This window comes from Prosopis cineraria, unplaced genomic scaffold (genome assembly GCF_029017545.1).
Source record: "Prosopis cineraria cultivar Desert tree isolate PC_DT_omini unplaced genomic scaffold, ASM2901754v1 PC9, whole genome shotgun sequence".
In the NCBI taxonomy this organism is placed as follows: Eukaryota; Viridiplantae; Streptophyta; class Magnoliopsida; order Fabales; family Fabaceae; genus Prosopis; species Prosopis cineraria.
In genome coordinates, this window is record NW_026555340.1 from 786,183 (window position 1) to 794,050 (window position 7,868).

Here is a 7,868-nt window from a genome sequence, read left to right on the forward strand (position 1 = left end):
CATGCCAAGAGAGTCATCTTTGACTTCCTTTAAAGTGATAAGAGCCATAAGAAATGTTGATCATACTCTATTACTTTTGGTATTGAAAAGTTATGTTGCTTAGTGATTAGAGTTTCCAAATTAAGGCACAAGGAATCATGAGGGGAGAACATCCTTTAGAAGATGGCTATGGATCAAAATCTTTTGGAATGTATTTTGGTTACTTTGGAAAAATAGGTGCAGCAAAATTTTTGAAGGCAAATGTAGTACAGTAAAGCAGATTCTTCATTTGTTCTACTTCAATTTAATGGAAGATACTAGCAGCGGATGATATAAACACTCGATGTTCAATGACATTCAGAACCACAATCACTTTTAGTGTGAACCTCGACATAATTTTGTTCATATAGACATTGACACTTCAGTCAGGTATCCTAATCAAGCAGCTTGTGGGGGAGTGATCAGAGGTCATGAAGGTCATTAGATCTTAGGATTTAACTGTAGAATAAATCTTACTACTGTCTTTATGACAAAAATCATGGCAATCAACATGGGTCTGAGAATTTGTAAACAGCATGGATATAATAAGATCCAGTTCTTTACTGATTCCTTAGAGGTCATTAACACCCTGTTTTAAGATAGTGGGAGGAATCATGAGTACAATGACATTATTGATGCAACTAGAGAACTCATTTATCAAGATTGGGAATTGGAAGTTAACTACTGTTGTAGAAAAAGCATGGAGTGTGCAGATCTATTAGTTAGACTTAGTCTTTCATCTACTTATGAAGTCACAGCTTATTTGGAAGCTCCACCTGAGTGTGCCTAGATCTTAGTGAATGATTATGCTCATAGTAGTTAAACTCTTCTAATTTGTACTAATTTCAAGCTTTGCTTGCCCTTTTATTAAAAAAAAAGAGTTTCCAAATTAATAACTCTTTGAGAACATGAGTATATGTTATTGAAATGCTCCCAAGTAGCAGTTATAAGATCTTATTAGTCATCAATCCATTCTTCAAATTTCGTTCTCAAGCAACGAATAAAATTTTGAGATTTTCTATGATTGACAATCATGTGAAAAAACTGTGTTTCTTCACCTTCTACTTTCCATTTAACTTTAGCTTTTTGTACCCAAAATCTATGTTAGTAGTCATAGAAAAATTCTAAAGAATGTTTAATATCATAGAATTTAATCGAGAGACTGTCATTAATATAAGGTTGTGCATCCATAAAAGTGTAAAGTTGCTGAATTTCTTTTTTCAATCTGTTGATGTTAGAGTCAAGATTACCAACCTTAGAAGAACTCCAAGAGTAAAGCCTAGTTAGTACTTTATACAACTTACCATGAAATTTGAAGCATGGAGAACCATTGATTGGAGTGTTCCAGTAATTAGTAACAAACCTTTACAATCTTCAAAGTTGAGCTAGTAATTTTCAAATTTCCTTAATTTTCGAGTAGATAAGATATCTACCAAAATGGGTCTATGATCTAAAGCAACTCATCTAATTAAGGCCATTAATTCTAGAAAAATAATTGTAGAAAGCTCTATTTAGCATCTTAAGAGTTAGTTGTAAACCTTTCTACACCTAACCAACCAAGAGATTACCAAGAAAAAATCTATACAAATTATGCAGTTTAATGACCTCCATTATTAATTGCCCTTAACACCATCAATAAAGTTAAACAATTCACTCAAGAACTAAGCAAGGATAGAAGGATCAACCTTGGCAAAAAGGGGATTACAATGATAAATTTGGAACACTTCAAACCATTAGGATCCCAAGTAATTTAAAATTAAAATTGTAAGTTAAGGCCCTTGAAAAGTATTAAAAATTAGAGTACAAAAGGTTACAAAAACATGGAAAAGGTTTGAACATTAAAAAAAGTCAATAAGGGTAAGAAAAGTCATTTTAGAAACTCATTATAGTCAACCACAACTTATTACATAGAAGAGTCTCATCACGGCCCATAGCTCTCTCAACCACAACTAACACGTTCAACGCTCTTCTCTATAGCTACATATGCATCCTACCATGGCACTTACCACATCAACATAATTGATAAATAAGCTCTTAAACCCAACTTCTACGATGCCTAACTTCATGCATGGACCTTCGAATAAGGAGATCCGAGCATGCACATGAATATAATCAACTAAATAAACTAATGACTTTGGATTTACCACCATCCGATGACATAAGGGAAATTTAGACTCTTGGAATAAAAAATAAATTTTCACCAAAATCCCAGGCAATTAAATAGTACAAACCCTAAAATTTAACCAATAAGCAATGCTAGCAATATAACATACTAGTGGCATTAAGGCTAAATTTTCCTAATGATTAACTAAAAAAAATAACTACCCCTAGCTAGCAATATTGTACTCAACTTACACATAGATATAGTAAAAACATTACTAGATGTCTTTGGCTTTATCATCTTCTCCCCTAGCCTCACTTGAAATTGTTCCTTGAAAAACCATTAGATAGCTGAAAGTGAGGTAAGATATCTCAGTGATCAAGCTACATCCATTAAGGACATGCATAAGTAACAAGCATAGCATAAATCTTCACATACTTTCAATTCTCAAAACATTAATTACTAAAACATATATATCAGTACTATACAATGTTCATTATCATGCATCCTACCTTATTACTCTCCTTATATCTTTTGATCAAATTATGTGCTATTATAGATATAGGGCTAACTCATATGACTAAATTAACCCACTCTCTAATTAAGAAGGGTTACCTATCCAAGGTACCTATACTCTCAAACCATGAATTACCCTTTCTCTAAATCTCAAGGGTGTCACTATTTGCCTACCTTATATTGTTCCTATAAGACCCAGTGATACTAAGCATTATGCTCAACCTATGCCAATTCTTGAAGGATATAGACAATACTAAGCACTTTTAGTAAATCACTTTCCAACCACTATGCGTAAACTTAATGGAGGCTATACCACATGAATTTTCAATAATACCTTCTTACTATTTCTTGGGTGAACTCTCACCTATTCATAATCATGCAAAGGCATACTTACAATCATACCTATTTCCACTTAACAAAATTGTGAACTTCCATATATTAATTATCATTTATTTAACTCATACTCGATTCAAACTCATCAATACTTATTCATATAATCATATCACGTATAATCCTACTAAACATTACTTAAACAAAATAAGGGCAAGTTTCACAACTCAAGATGTCAACCCATCAAAAACATATATATAATCACAACTTGCAAGCAATCATCACCCTAAATGTAATGCATCATAAAGATGACATTAAACCCCATAATTTGTGCAACAACTCCATTCTATTTTAGCCTATTCCTTACTAGATGTGCACAAACATTTATATATCAACATACCTTTCCATTTCTTCTTGCCACATTATCAATAAGTGGTCCATCTAGGCCTTAATCCCATCATAAAGATCCATAACTCGACTATTAACTTTCAACATAGCCATCCATTAATTAAATTGTAATGACTTTCATCATTAACTCGAATTAACTCAGCTAAACTGCTAACCCATACTATTAAGGATCAACCAGCTACACATAATTAAATCAAAGTCCCCAAATTAATTTAGAAGATTAGGATTCCAAAATTATTGAAAAGTGTATTTGAAAGGAGTAATTCTTGAAAACATTGAAAATCAGAATAAGAAAGATAAGGGGAAACATGTTCAATAGATTGAGCATTTAAAACATATTTAAATAGGGGTAAAAACAAACATTTGGAAATCTATTTGCATCTGCTATAGTTAAAAACACTTCCAGTGCAGCTAACCCAAAATGTGTCAATATGATGTAGCTAACTAACCTATCTGTCATAGCCAAATGCATATTTGTCATGGCTTAAGGCATGGAGGCCTTTCTGTCAAGGCCAATGGATACTTTTGCTATAATGCACCAACGATGATAGCATAGAATATACAGCACTAATTCAAACTTCCTAAGCCCCTAATTAATTGCTTGAGCCTCTAATTAAGAACCAGTTGCAACTCAATCTGATATCAAATGAAGATCTTAGAACAATTAGGGCCAAACAAGACTTCACTTGTTAGAGGCACCTTTACTTAATGTTTCCCTTCACCATGCCATTCTTAAATACAATTCACATGAAACCTTATACATGCATAAACTACTCATATCAATTGATATTTGAAGCTATAATTAAAGAATCAATCAAGATTTCACCATATTTGCATATTGGACATTTTCTCAAAACATAAGGCCGCCTACCAAAATGCCCAAGTCAACAATTAGGGCTCTCATGCAAATGATCTGTTAAACACATATAGTAATCCTATATTGGCAAATATAAATATGTTTTATCACACATATAAAGCTACTAAAGATTACAATGGTATACTATAGTGCTTAGTCTTAAAGGCTTCCCCTTTTCCTTTTGCGTTCTTGTCTCCTAGGAAAACATTAAGTGATGGGAGTAAGGTTACACAATCTCAGTAACCAAGAAATCTAAGTAAAGTACATTAAAGTGTGGTAGACAATACAAGTGAGAAAACAATATCTCATAAGGCAACCATACATTAATCATCATTACACATGTAACTTAATTATGCATGACCAATATAACTACTTTATACCACTCCTTATATCATCTAACTGAATCCATGAGCTATTAACTCATATAGGTTTATTTCATGTAACTAGGCTAGCCCTACTCTCCAATTATGAGACGTCACTTGGCTAAAGGTTTCCACACTCACTCTCGGATCATGTATTTCCCTTACTTGAATTTTAGGGTTTCATAAATACCCGATGCATACCGTCCAATCTAAGACTATTGATACTAAGCATTGTGCCTAACTCATTCCACGCCCATAGGTTATTGGCAATACTAAGCATATTTAATAACGATATATGCCAATCATTATGTGCAAACTCAGTGGAGGCCACACTACATGGATTTTTCTATTATAGCCCTATACTACTTTATGTTAAACTCCCATCCTTCATAATCATGCAAGTTCATTCAACATATGCAAATATATGCTCATGAATATCAAAATAATTCAGCATTCACACAACTACCCAAACTTGCATGCATATCACATCTCATGCCACATCATAATTTACACCATCATTATAATAATATAATCAACTCATAGCTAATCTAGGCTCACAATTCACCTTTCATTACCATATAATATCTATATAAACTTGGTCATCAAGAAACTTATCATAATTACACATGCTTTTCATACATTTCTCAAGCCAACGATTACAATACATCATTATGGATGCAAACTCTATGATATACAATAATTTTATTTCAAATTACCATAACTCTTGGGTTTACTACTCCAAGAGTATAACTTTGAATTTTTAAGGGAGCTTCCCATCAACACAAGCTTTGAAACACAATGGTCTAAACATAAGTGTCATAAAATAGCATTAATGACCAAGCTTCAATAATTAATTCTTAATCATGATTAAGGCATAATGGCTTCATTAAGCTTGATTATGAAACTCATTTTCATTAGTTTATTTAACCACCATTAGGCTCATAATCATTGTTAGCTAGTCTCATTAACTTAAACTTGATTATGTTAACACTAGGTTTAACCTCTAAATTAATGACATTTCAATTTTTCAACTACTCAAACTCAAGTGTAAAAGAATTTAGAAATATCTATAAACTCTATCAAAGACATAGGAATGACTATAACTTAGTAAATTTGGATGGCCATTTTCCAAGCTAAAACTTAGCAAAAAACGCATGAAGAAGGAGGAGGAGGGAGGAGAAAACTTACCCAAGGTGTTACAAGCCTTAAAAATCCTTTAATAGACCTCTAAGACAAACCCTAATTGAGCTCTCCTTATTCTCTATTGACCAAACCTCTAAAATCTCTTCTAAAATGAAAATTGATCACATCTTTGCAATTTTCAAAATTCAATGTGTCCACTATAGTGAACTACCTCATCAACTATAGCCAAAGGCCCAAATTGGGCAACATCACCATGGTCCACTAATTCGGGCCCAAAGCGGTCCAATACCCTCTCTAACTCCTTTCTAAGCCTCCTATAAGGTCAAATAGGCCTAAATGTCCATTCTAACTTTATAATTAATTCCTAATTGATAAGACATATTATTTACATACATTTATTAGCTTAAAGAGACCCATTTACATGCCTAATAGCATTCCATATACATTCATACCACTTTCTTAGTGCGAATTTGCCTTAGTATTGAATTACATGTATTAGTGATATTTTGATCATAAAATGTGCTTTATCATAAATGTGAGGTTATGTTTGAGAATTTTGTCTTTTGATAGGTTAAAATAATTGGTCAAATTGGTTTGTATTGATTCATTCTAGGTTGAAAGTTATTAAGAAAAGACAACATTTAAGGTTGCTTAGCCTTAGGCTTTAGTTCAAGTGTGTTTTTGTCTACACTTAAATCTTGTGAGGCCTTTACATTTATATTCCCTTAGTTATTTTATTACCTTGGATGAATTAAATATTTCTATCTTAGTCTAATTAAATAAATGTCACACTATGATGAATTGATTATTTGATTAAATTGTGACTTAAGTGAATTAATGTGAGGATTGAAAACATGATTCAAGGCAAAGCTCAAGATGACTTTAAGGGCTACAAGTGGCATGAACTTCTATGTTTTAAGGTGCATGAGATTAGAATATCACAAAGGAACTATCACTATCTTCCTCTAAAATTCTAGGGGTAGTTTAGCCACATTGGATTATGGTTGAAGACCACAACCATTTGACACGTTTCCATCCCTTTTTCACTCATTTTCTATTAGCCAATTCCATGAATTAGCCCTCCTATTCAGATTCTCTCCCAATTTTTCCACATTCAAACATTCTCTCTCACTTTTTCATTTGTTCTTCCATTTCCCCACCCAATCAATCACTCATATCTTTCTCATTTCTCATCCAAATCACACAAGACCACTTCTATTCTTCTTCTCTTCTCAAGTTCATCCATTCCCTTAGATCAAATCAAGGATTGAAGGCTTAATTCGCCATTGGAAAGGATGCAAGGTCATAACCAAGTTTGATTCTCCCTTGAAGCTTTAAAGATGATGATGAGTGGTTAGATTTCTCAAGGGATCCTAGAGAGGTGATGGATGGAAGATGAATCATTAGCCTACATCATTTGAATTGATGATTAATTCCTTAATCTAGGGTTAATTCATCATGACTTTTTAATTCTAGTTGAATTCATCTTTTTGTAATGAGAAATACTTGGTTGGTTAACTATTCTTATGAGAAAATGTGGTTTGATTCAGCCATCTCTAGATCAATACATAGTTTTATGTTTTTTCTATTGATGAATGTCTTGCTTTGCTTTTACATAGTCTTGTGGGTGAGGTTAAGAGAGCTCTATATAGTCTTATGGTTCACTCTACTCACTACATTGCCATGTCCTCATTTGAATAAGCGAACTAGGACACTTTGTTAACTCTAAAACTAAACCAGGAAGATGACCTAAGGATATTAGTTGATGACTTAAGCAATTGGACTAGCTAGGTTAAGCTTTCTAGGATAGTCTTCATAGGGAACATACTTTGGCCAAGAGGAGAAAATTAACTCTAAAGCTATAATCAATGAGAAACATAATGATTCTCCCACTATCTAAACTCTAGGGTTCAATTCATTAAAAGAGAATTCACTTCATTCACTTACTAGTCTAGATTTTAGTATTTTGTTTACTAGGTTGAAAGATAACATTCTCAAACACTTGGTTAACTTGTCCACTTGGCAACCTTATAATTGAGTTAGGCCACTCACTAGGGAGATGACCTATGGTTAACCCTTTGCTACATTAGGGTTAAAACTAACACTACTTTGAGAGAGTGTGCAATAGCTCTTG